Here is a 10,535-nt window from a genome sequence, read left to right as displayed (position 1 = left end):
GGTGGTGACAGAATCCCTTTAATCATATACATAAATATAATAATTTGGGGCAGGGTAATGAGCCCAGTCCTCCACACCATAGAGCACAGTGTGCAGATACTGCATATGTTTGGAAAATGTCATAAAAAGTTTGTGAAAGAAAAAAAAAGAAAACCTCCCTGAAATGAGAAGTGCACCTCCCTGAAATGAGGTTTTGCAGGTTGGGATGTCTGGTAAGTTGACTTGTGAACAGCACGAGACGTCTTTGTCAAGCTGTAATAGATGCTCGAGGCCACATGACAAGTTATTGAGACATTTTTGTGGGGTATACCTACTATACCTACCACTGTTGTGGACTTTTGTTTCAATAAATTGTTTGAGATGAGATCACCATTGCATGTTTCTATTTAAATGTCCTACTCATAATATAATATCACTGTAGCGGGAACTTTTTACGTTTTCCATAAATTTCACCAAATATCCCCTTTTGTGAGTGGTGTCTCTCTATAGATAAATCTGCCCCAGACTAGTGCTGCAATCTGCACAGCTATCTTGGCCTCATGGCTACCGCACAGAGCACGTGACAATAAAATAGCGCAAAAACACATGCAACCGCATAGCTGTCGCACCTAAGCCGCACAAGACACTGCCAGCTATTGTGTATACAACACGTGCACTCACCCACAGTTATCTTCTCGCGAGAGAATGCAATGTAAACAACATACTTAGGAGGGCGCCGAAACGGCTAAAGTCCTCACAGAAGTGACGAGGAGCGGCACTTCCGACTCCTTCCACTGCCCCGGCCCCAGGCGACCAGACCGGAGTACAGGCAGCGTGGGGACCACTGACAAGGAGGCTACGTCATCAGCGCGGCGTCTACGCCCCCCCGCTTTATGATTGGCTGGCAGATTGTGATTGACACCGGCGCTAGAGGGCGAGCTGGTCGGTGATTGGTCGGCTCCTGCTGTTCCGCTTTCCTTGTTGCTGTATTTTGTATGTGCTGCTGCTGGAGCTGGACTGACTGTGACAAGAACAGGAGAAGCTGACAAGAGGGTGAGGTAAACACTGCAGTCGGGGGGTCTTATCATGGGGGGGCGTTACACTCCTGACCTGCCCATCAGTACAGTTACTGCATGCCAACATCATGCCCACTTGTAAACAAATTATGGCTGTAAGACCCAGTAAAGCCATTGAACACCCCAAGGCTGGCACATGTATGATTATCTCTATGGCCTTTACCCTTAGGTATGTGAGAGGGGTATACTGCCCGCTGTGGTAGAATACATGGAACAGAAGGCTTATGGGCAGCCTGGCACAGCGACCACACCATGTGAGCTAGTGTTATGAGGTTCATGTATTTCTGCCTCTGATCTCCTTCACCTTAGGAGTCCAGTGGGCGGTCTTATCAGTGAGTGACAGCTATCTCCCTAGTCATACCTGTAGAGGGAGGCTGGACTCCTCAATCAATGAGATACAAGTTAGCCAAAATAGTTATACACCCGCAATATAGTGCACAACATGTTTCTGTTTTTTGCAGTGTATTAAAAGCCCAAAACACAAACCTATATGAGGCCTACTGTGCTGCCCACAAGTCCTGCTGACAGCCTCCCTTTAATAACCTCCTCTGGGCAGTGTGGCATAGTTTGGCACGGTCTCGTATATACTTCTTTATTTATATTGCCTGCAAATTCATGCACTTTTATGTGTTTATTTTTTTGTCCCTGTCAACACAAAATACAGAATGGAGCATCACACTTGAAAAACAATAGCCGTTTCCAAAGAATTTCTTAGAGAAGGGGCAGAATGGATTAAAAAAAATAATACCAAACAATACTCCATCCATCCAAGTCGCATTACAGTCGCAGCATGTCACATCACAACACCACTGAAACGCATGACGTGAGATGTGTGGCTTCCTGGGTCCCCGCATGTCTCTGCTGTCTGGTCAACATGCAGGAAATAAGCAGTCAGTGAAGCCATGACCTGTCTAAGGCCTCTTGCACACCACCGTGGTTTGGTTCCGCATTTTTTGCGGCTCGGGTGCGGACCCATTCACTGTCTGCATCCGTTGCTCCGTTCCGTGGCCCATTCCGTGGCAAAAATGATAGATCATGTCCTATTCTTGTCCGTTTTGCGGACAAGAATAGGCATTTCTATAATGTGCCATGGGTCCCGTTTCGCAAATTGCAGAAGGCACACAGACGGCATCCGTGTTTTGCGGATCCGCAATTTGCGGACCACAAAACACAGCACGTTCGTATGCAAGAAGCCTTTACCGGTGATCGGCTAATCCTTAATTTCCCGTCTGTCAAGAGGGACCAGGAAGCAGAAACCAGTGGGAATCTAGGAACCGGGGAATCGGCGATGTGAGTATGGCTTGTGTTATTTTTTAACCTTTTCTCTCCCTTTTTTTTTTTTTTTAAGTATTTTTTAGTTGGAGAACTCCTTTAAAAAAATTAAAAGAAACACAGGACACTTTTCCGTAATATAAAGCGACTCCTCCATAAATAGAAGTCCTTGCTCTGTTCTCATCAGCTGATTTGTACACCCCACATACTTTATACGGCACGTTTTACACATTTGGTACGGTAAGTGGCCATGGACACAAATGATACAAAAACATCTGTTTTGGGTATGTATCTGCATAATCCACTCCCCCCGCAAATATAGGAGTCTGTATGGAGGAGCCAGTTGTGCCTTGGTAGTAACGCTCGTTAGCAATCATCTGGCAGTGTAAGACCCCCGTCACACAGGCGTCGCGGGTGAGGGCCGATGTTCAGTTGTTCAGCTTTTATCGCGCGGGTGCAATGCATTTTGCACGCGCGTGAGAAAAAACTGACTGTGGTACCCAGACCCGAACCCGGACTTCTTCACTGAAGTTCGGGTTTAGATTTGGTGTTCTGTAGATTTTATTATTTTCCATTATAACATGGTTGTAATGGAAAATAATAGCATTCTTTAATACAGAATGCCAAGTATAATGTCAATTGAGGGTTAAAAAATAAAAAAAAAGTAAACTCACCTCATCCACTTGATCGCGCAGCCGTCATTGTCTTCTTCTTTCAGGACCTGCAAAAGGACCTTTGATTACATAATCCTTCTATCTTCATTCAGCAGGACCTGCGCTAACATCACCACGCTCACCACACGGTGAGCACGATTACGTCATCAAAGGTCCTTTTGCAGGTCCTGAAAGAAGAAGCAAGAAGACGATGCCAGCTGCGCGATCAAGTGGATGAGGTGAGTTAATTTTTTGAACTTTTTTAACCCCTCAAGGCATATTTTAGTAAGCATTCTGTATTAATAATGCTATTATTTTCCCTTATAGCAATGGTATAAGGGAAAATAATACAGTGAATAGACTTTAATGAGGTCCGGGGTTGCTTATCCCGATCGTCTCCTAGCAACCATGCATAAAAATCGCACCGCATCCGCACTTGCTTGCAGATGCTTGCGATTTTCATGCAGCTCCTTTAATTACTATGGGGCCTGCGTTGCGTGAAAAACGCAGAATATAGAACATGCTGCGATTTTTCACGCAGCGCACAAGTAATGCGTGAAAATCACTGCTCATCTGCACAGCCCCATTGAAGTGAATGGGTCCGGATTCATTGCGGGTGCAATGCGTTCACGTCACGCATTGCACCCGCACGGAATTCTCGCCCGTGTGAAAGGGGCCTAAGGCCTCTTTCACACAAGCGAGTTTTCCGAACGGTGCGCTCCATGAAGTGAACACATAGCACCCGCATTAAATCCTGACCCATTCATTTCAACGGGTCTGCGTACTTGAGGCGGTGCGGCAGGCGGGATCGCGATCCCCCGCCCGCCTCCTCTTTAATAATCGTTGGTGTACAGTGGGTATACCAGGGTGCCAGCACATTGCTGACACCCTGGTATAAACGGCTGACATCTGTGCAGATGTCAGCCGTTTAACCCTTTCCATACCGCGGTCCGTACGGACCGATGTATGGAAAAAGTTAACAGTAAGAGGGAGCTCCCTCCCTCTCCCATCGGGGGGCTGCTGTGCCTTTGCAGCCCCCCGATGGAGAGGGAGAGAGCACCCAGACAGCTCCCCTCCTTACCCTTCACCGTCTGCGAAGTTCTGACCACTACTGAGCAGACGGGGAAGGTTCCCATGGCAACAGGACGCCTTCTCAGACATCCCGCTGTCCATGGTGCTGAACAGATCTGTGCTAAAGGCATAGATCTGTTCAGACAAAGTGTAAGTAAAATACAGTACAAAACACTATATAGTGTACTGTACTGTATTATACAGACATCAGACCCACTGGATCTTCAAGAACCAAGTGGGTCTGGGTCAAAAAAAATGTTAAATAAAGTGAAAAAAAAAAGTAAAAATCAAAAAACACATTTATCACTGATAAAAAGGAAAAAAATAAAATTCCCTACACATGTTTGGTATCGCCGCGTCCGTAACGACCTGATCTATAAAACTGTCATGTTACTTTCCCCGCAAGGTGAACGCCATAAAAATAAAAAAATAAAAACTATTAGGAAATTTACATTTTGCCCACCTTACTTCCCAAAAAAGGTAATAAAAGTGATCAAAAAAGTCGCATGTACGCCAAAATAGTACCAATCAAACCGTCATCTCATCCCGCAAAAATCATACCCTACCCAAGATAATCGCCCAAAAACTGAAAAAACTATGGCTCTTAGACTATGGAAACACTAAAACATGATTTTTTTTTTGTTTCAAAAATGAAATCATTGTGTAAAACTTAAATAAATAAAAAAAAGTATACATATTAGGTATCGTCGCGTCCGTATCGACCGGCTCTATAAAAATATCACGTGACCTAACCCCTCAGATGACCACCGTAAAAAAAATAAAAATAAAAACGGTGTAAAAAAAGCCATTTTTTGTCATCTTACGTCACAAAAAGTGTAATAGCAAGCGATCAAAAAGTCACCCCAAAATAGTGCCAATCAAACCGTCCTCTCATCCCGCAAAAAATTAGACCCTACTTAAGATAATCGCCCAAAAACTGAAAAAACTATTGCTCTTAGACTATGGAGACACTAAAACAATTTTTTTGTTTTAAAAATGAAATCATTGTGTAAAACTTACATAAATAAAAAAAATTGTATACATATTAGGTATCGCCGCGTCCGTGACAACCTTCTCTATAAAATTACCACATGATCTAACCTGTCAGATAAATGTTGTAAATAACAAAAAAAAAAGTGCCAAAAAATCTATTTCTTGTTACCTTGCCGCACAAAAAAGTGTAATATAGAGCAACCAAAAATCATATGTACCCTAAACTAGTACCAACAAAACTGCCACCCTATCCCGTAGTTTCTAAAATGGGGTCACTTTTTTGGAGTTTCTACTCTAGGGGTGCATCAGGGGGGCTTCAAATGGGACATGGTGTAAAAAAAAAACAGTCCAGCAAAACCTGCCTTCCAAAAACGGTATGGCATTCCTTTCCTTCTGCGCCCTGCCGTGTACCCGTACAGCAGTTTACGACCACATATGGGGTGTTTCTGTAAACTACAGAATCAGGGCCATAAATAATGAGTTTTCTTTGGCTGTTAACCCTTGCTTTGTAACTGGAAAAAAAATATTAAAATGGAAAATCTGCCAAAAAAGTGAAATTTTGAAATTGTATCTCTATTTTCCATTAAATCTTGTGCAACACCTAAAGGGTTAACGAAGTTTGTAAAATCAGTTTTGAATATCTTGAGGGGTGTAGTTTATAGAATGGGGTCATTTTTGGGTGGTTTCTATTATGTAAGCCTCTCAAAGTGACTTCAGACCTGTAGTGGTCCCTAAAAATTTGTTTTTTGTCAATTTCTGAAACATTTCAAGATTTGCTTTTTTGACCCAATTTTAGCAGTGTCATGAAGTACAATAAGTGACAAAAAACAATGTCAGAACGGCCTGTGTAAGTCAAAGCGTTTCAAAGTTATCAGCACTTAAAGTGACACTGGTCAGATTTGCAGAAAATGGCCAATTCCTTAAGGTGAAATAGGGCTGAGTCCTTAAGGGGTTAAATCAGGCTGTCTAATACACCCTTTAGGGTAGGTTCACATCACATTTTTGTCATGTGTTTAACAAATGTTGGGGAAAAAAAAGTGGCAATATATCTGTTTGTAATTGACCTCCATAGTGTTTTATGATGTAGTCAGTGCTAGGGTTGTCAAAGAGTATTGAGATACTCTATACCAGGGGTACTCAACTAGTTTTATTAAAGGTCCACATACCAGGGTCTGCAGTCAGGTGAAGGTCCGAGCTGAACGCCAACAGTAAAGATGCCATGCGATCATGTGATCCATGCGCGTGGGGCGCTCTGACGTTATAGTGGAGCGCCCCGGGTAAGTCCCAGAATTAGTAATGGCCACATTAGTGCCCCAGTAAGAATAATGCCCCCAGTAAGAATAATGTCCCCATTAGTGCCCCCAGTAAGAGTAATGCCCCCATTAGTGCCCCCCTTCTCTGCTTTTGCAAAAAAATAAAATAAAATTTGCATTCACCTGGCTGCGGTGAACATTCGCTGCTGACTGCAAGCTCAGGACCGGTGCTCCAACGTGATGACGTCTTGTAGGTCCTGTCCTGAGCTTCTAGTCAGCAGGGAGTGTTCTCCACAGCGTGAGCAAATGGAGGTGGAGGTACCGCAATTTTATAAATTTTTTCTTACTAGCACAAGTTGCGGTGGAGGTAACGGCTGTACTAATGGGCGTTCCATGATGGAAGCGCTCATTAGTAAGGGTACTTTCACACTTGCAGAAGGACGGATCCGACAGGCTGCTCACCCTGTCAGATCCATTTTGCCACTACTTCGCCGTGCCGCTGCTCTGTGCCCATCGACTATAATGGGGGCAGAGCTACGGCGCAGCACGGTGAGAGGCCGCCAGACTAAAAGTACTACATGTCCGACTTTTTCGTCTGGCGGCCTCACGCCGTGCACTGCCATGCTGCACCGTAGCTCCACTCCCGCTATAGTCAATGGGGAGTGGCAGTCCGGCGAAATAGTGGCAGGACGGATCTGACAGGGTGAACAGCCTGTCGGATCCGTCCTGCCGCAAGTGTGAAAGTACCTTAACAGTCCTTACAGGAAAATTCTGGCACCGGCAAGGGAACTAAAATACCAGCCTTGCTGGTGAACTACTGGCCGGGTGGCAACCCAAGCCACAGAACAGACATATGATAGTTTTGTTCCGCATCCAATTCCCATTATTGCGGGATTGGATGCGGCCCCTTAATTACAATGGGGCCCCAAGAGATGCAGACAGCACACTGTGTGCTGTCTGCATCTTTTTCCGCTCCATTGAAACTAAGGGGTCCGCATCCAATGCCCCAATAATGGGAATTGGATGTGGAACAAAACTATTATGGTTTGATGGGGCTTAATCACTTTATTTAATCAGGTTACCTAAAGAAGATGGCCCAGGGGAGATGGGAACATGACACTGGAGTCAGTGACGTGTTCCCGCCTCTCTGTAGCCCTCTCCACGCACCCCTTACTTTCCAAATGTGACATTTATTTCATTGGTGGCAGTGGTGATGTCCCTCCCCTCTCCAGCAGCACGTAAGTGTCCTTTGGAGCTTGAAGCTCCCTTATGTGCTTCCGCTGCTGCAGGGGAGGAGGGACCTGTGAGCGCGCTGAGGGAGAAAGCGCTGGTGCCTGCATGTGGAGGGAGCCGTCTCTCACTGCGCCCCTGGGAAGGAGGAAGTGCGCCGGTAAGCTCCGCCTCTTGCACGTACCAGAGTGTGCAGGAGGAGGAGCGCTATATGTGGAGGGAGCCGGCCTGTCTCACTGCGCTCTGGGACAGGAGGAAGTGCGTCGGTAAGCTCCTCCTCCTGCACGGCACAGTGTGCAGGAGATAGTGATGGGAAGTTCGGATCTTTTAGGTGAATCGGTTCATTTGAATCAGCTCATTCGGATCAGAATCGGATCTTCGGTTCACTTGGCGAGTCAGACTGCTGAGCTGACTCGCAAGTGAACTGAAGACTCTAGGTGCCGGTGCGCATGCGCAGCTGCTGACTCAGTCAGTGACACTGCAGTAAGTCGGCTCTTCAGCTCTCTGAAGTTGAACTCGTCTCTGATTAGTATTGAGTGAGTCAGGAAGAGTGATTTTTTTATAGTAAAGGGAAGCTGAGGCTGACGTTGGACAGGCGGACAGGAGGAAGCTGTCACTGTGGTGTGCAATGTGAATTGTTGTCTGTTGTGCATTGTTCCCCACAGTGACAACAGTCTGACACTGACAGTAGTACAACGAACCAAGTGAAGTGAAATGTGAATGCACAGGGAAAACTATGTGCTGAACTGTGTCATCTGTCCCTTCTCTTATCTCTCTGCTCCTTATCACTGCTGCAACAAGAGCGACAGCCTCAGTGTAACCTGTTCTACAGTCTGAAGACTCACGGCTCTTTTAACTCAATGAATGGAATGAGTCACTGACTGAGTCGGATCTTTAGATTCTTGTGACTCATTCCATTCCTTTAGACTCCCTGACCCTGCACTACTCCGAGGGAGGACTCGAGTCAGAGCTGCTAGTGTGCTGTGCTGGCCTCGCCCCCTCAGCTCTGGTCGGTGATTGGTTGGTGGGCGGGGAGGGGCGGGGCTGGCAGAAGCAGCTCTTCCACTCTAAGATCATATTACTGACTCCTCCCAGTCCCGCCCTCAGGCTCCTGCTGCCAGCGTGAGGTGAGCTGAGCGTCTCTGTCAGCATTGCTGTGTGCTGTGACTGAGCTGAGCCGGTTCAAACGGATCGGATCACTCTGAACTAAGGGCTCTTTCACACCTGCGTTATTGTCTTCCGGCATAGAGTTCCGTCGTCGGGGCTCTATGCCGGAAGAATCCTGATCAGGATTATCCTAATGCATTCTGAATGGAGAGAAATCCGTTCAGGATGCATCAGGATGTCTTCAGTTCCGGTACGGAACGTTTGTTGGCCGGAGAAAATACCGCAGCATGCTGCGCTTTTTGCTCCGGCCAAAAATCCGGAACACTTGCCGCAAGGCCGGATCCGGAATTAATGCCCATTGAAAGGCATTGATCCGGATCCGGCCTTAAGCTAAACGTCGTTTCGGCGCATTGCCGGAGCCGACATTTAGCTTTTTCAGAGTGGTTACCATGGCTGCCGGGACGCTAAAGTCCTGACAGCCATGGTAAGTGTAGTGGGGAGCGGGGGAGCAGTGTACTTACCGTCCGTGCGGCTCCCCGGGCGCTCCAGAGTGACGTCAGGGCGCCCCAAGCGCATGGATCACGTGATCGCATGGATCACGTCATCCATGCGCATGGGGCGCTCTGACGTCATTCTGGAGCGCCCCGGGAGCCGCACGGACTGTAAGTATACCGCTCCCCCGCTCCTACTATGGCAACCAGGACTTTAATAGCGTCCTGGGTGCCATAGTAACACTGAAAGCATTTGGAAGACGGTTCCGTCTTCAAATGCTTTCAGTACACTTGCGTTTTTCCGGATCCGGCAGGCACCTCCGGCAACGGAAGTGCATGCCGGATCCCAACAACGCAAGTGTGAAAGAGGCCTAAATCGATTGGAGGAGCGCTCTGAAGGATGGCCGGGGTCCGGACAACTGGCGGCCGCGGTCCGTATTTGGACCGCGGTCCGCCAGTTGAGTACCCCTGCTCTATACCATTCAGCACCACGCGAAAAAAATAAAACACCAAAAAGGCCACGTGCATTCCGCATTTTATGGAATGTCCGCCTCATAATAGAACAGTCCTATCCTATTTATTGGGGGACAGGGTGACAAAAAAATTGTAAATCGCGCATTTTTCTTTTTCTGTTACGGTGTTCACTGCATAGGAGATATTTTTTTATATTTTAATAGTTTGGACGTGACAATATGTTATATGTTTATTGTTTCTCTAATATATAAAGCTGAGTGTAGGTGTGTATGTCTGCTAAAGGAATCCGCACTGTCGCAATTACAATCACGAAATTTGGCACACAGGTATAGCAGGTGTCCGGGAAGGTTTTAGACTGGGTCTCGGATCTCTAGGACGTACCGTTACTGAGATATTCCCCGAAATGCAAATATGGCACCTACATCAGCCAATAGAAGCCTGCAGGTCTTTCTCTTCATATCCCAACTGCCATATACACGGTCACATGTCCCTTATCAGACAATATTAGCTCGCAGTTCCTTAGTCTCCACATACACACAGTTTTACACCAGGTTTCCATAACAGACCAGCCATTTTTCTTCACTGCTGTAGGTCAGCTTTGAAGGGGCAGGGTGCTGTGGGTGACACTGTTAAAGGGGTTGTCCGGGTTCAGAGCTTAACCCAGACATACCTCCATTTTCACCCAGGCAGCCACTCTGACTTGAACATCGGAACAGTTCATGCTCCAATGCTCTCCTTTGTCCTGCGCTTAATCGCGCAGGGCAATGGCATTTTCAGGAGTTCCAGTGATGTATCCGCTCTCCATTGGGCTGCCAGGAAGCCCGGTGATGTCACCGGCACTGATGGGCGGCCTTTAGTGCTGCCCTAGCCAGTAATACAGCTTCCGCCCGGCAGTGTGTTATGATAAACAAAAGAGCCCGTGCCCTGAGCGATCTA

At 46.7% G+C, this 10,535-nt stretch overlaps 1 protein-coding gene across 4 annotated transcripts in view; it reads left to right on the top strand.

Annotated features, from left to right (window-relative positions):
- Positions 1-958: 958 nt before the first annotated feature.
- The window catches only part of BCAS3 (BCAS3 microtubule associated cell migration factor), a 1,315,291-nt gene continuing 1,305,714 nt past the window's right edge, over positions 959-10,535 (top strand). For 3 of the 4 annotated variants that reach the window (XM_040424689.1, XM_040424688.1, XM_040424686.1), the window contains exon 1: positions 981-1,037. The gene's annotated coding sequence lies outside the window, so the exon portion shown is untranslated. Of the gene's footprint in view, positions 1,038-10,535 lie in introns of all 4 variants that reach the window. The other variant, XM_040424687.1, reaches the window with a different exon arrangement.

Source organism: Bufo bufo, chromosome 3 (assembly GCF_905171765.1).
Source record: "Bufo bufo chromosome 3, aBufBuf1.1, whole genome shotgun sequence".
NCBI lineage: Eukaryota > Metazoa > Chordata > Amphibia > Anura > Bufonidae > Bufo > Bufo bufo.
Note: the sequence above shows the minus strand (reverse complement) of the source record. Positions and strands in the feature narration are given on the sequence as shown.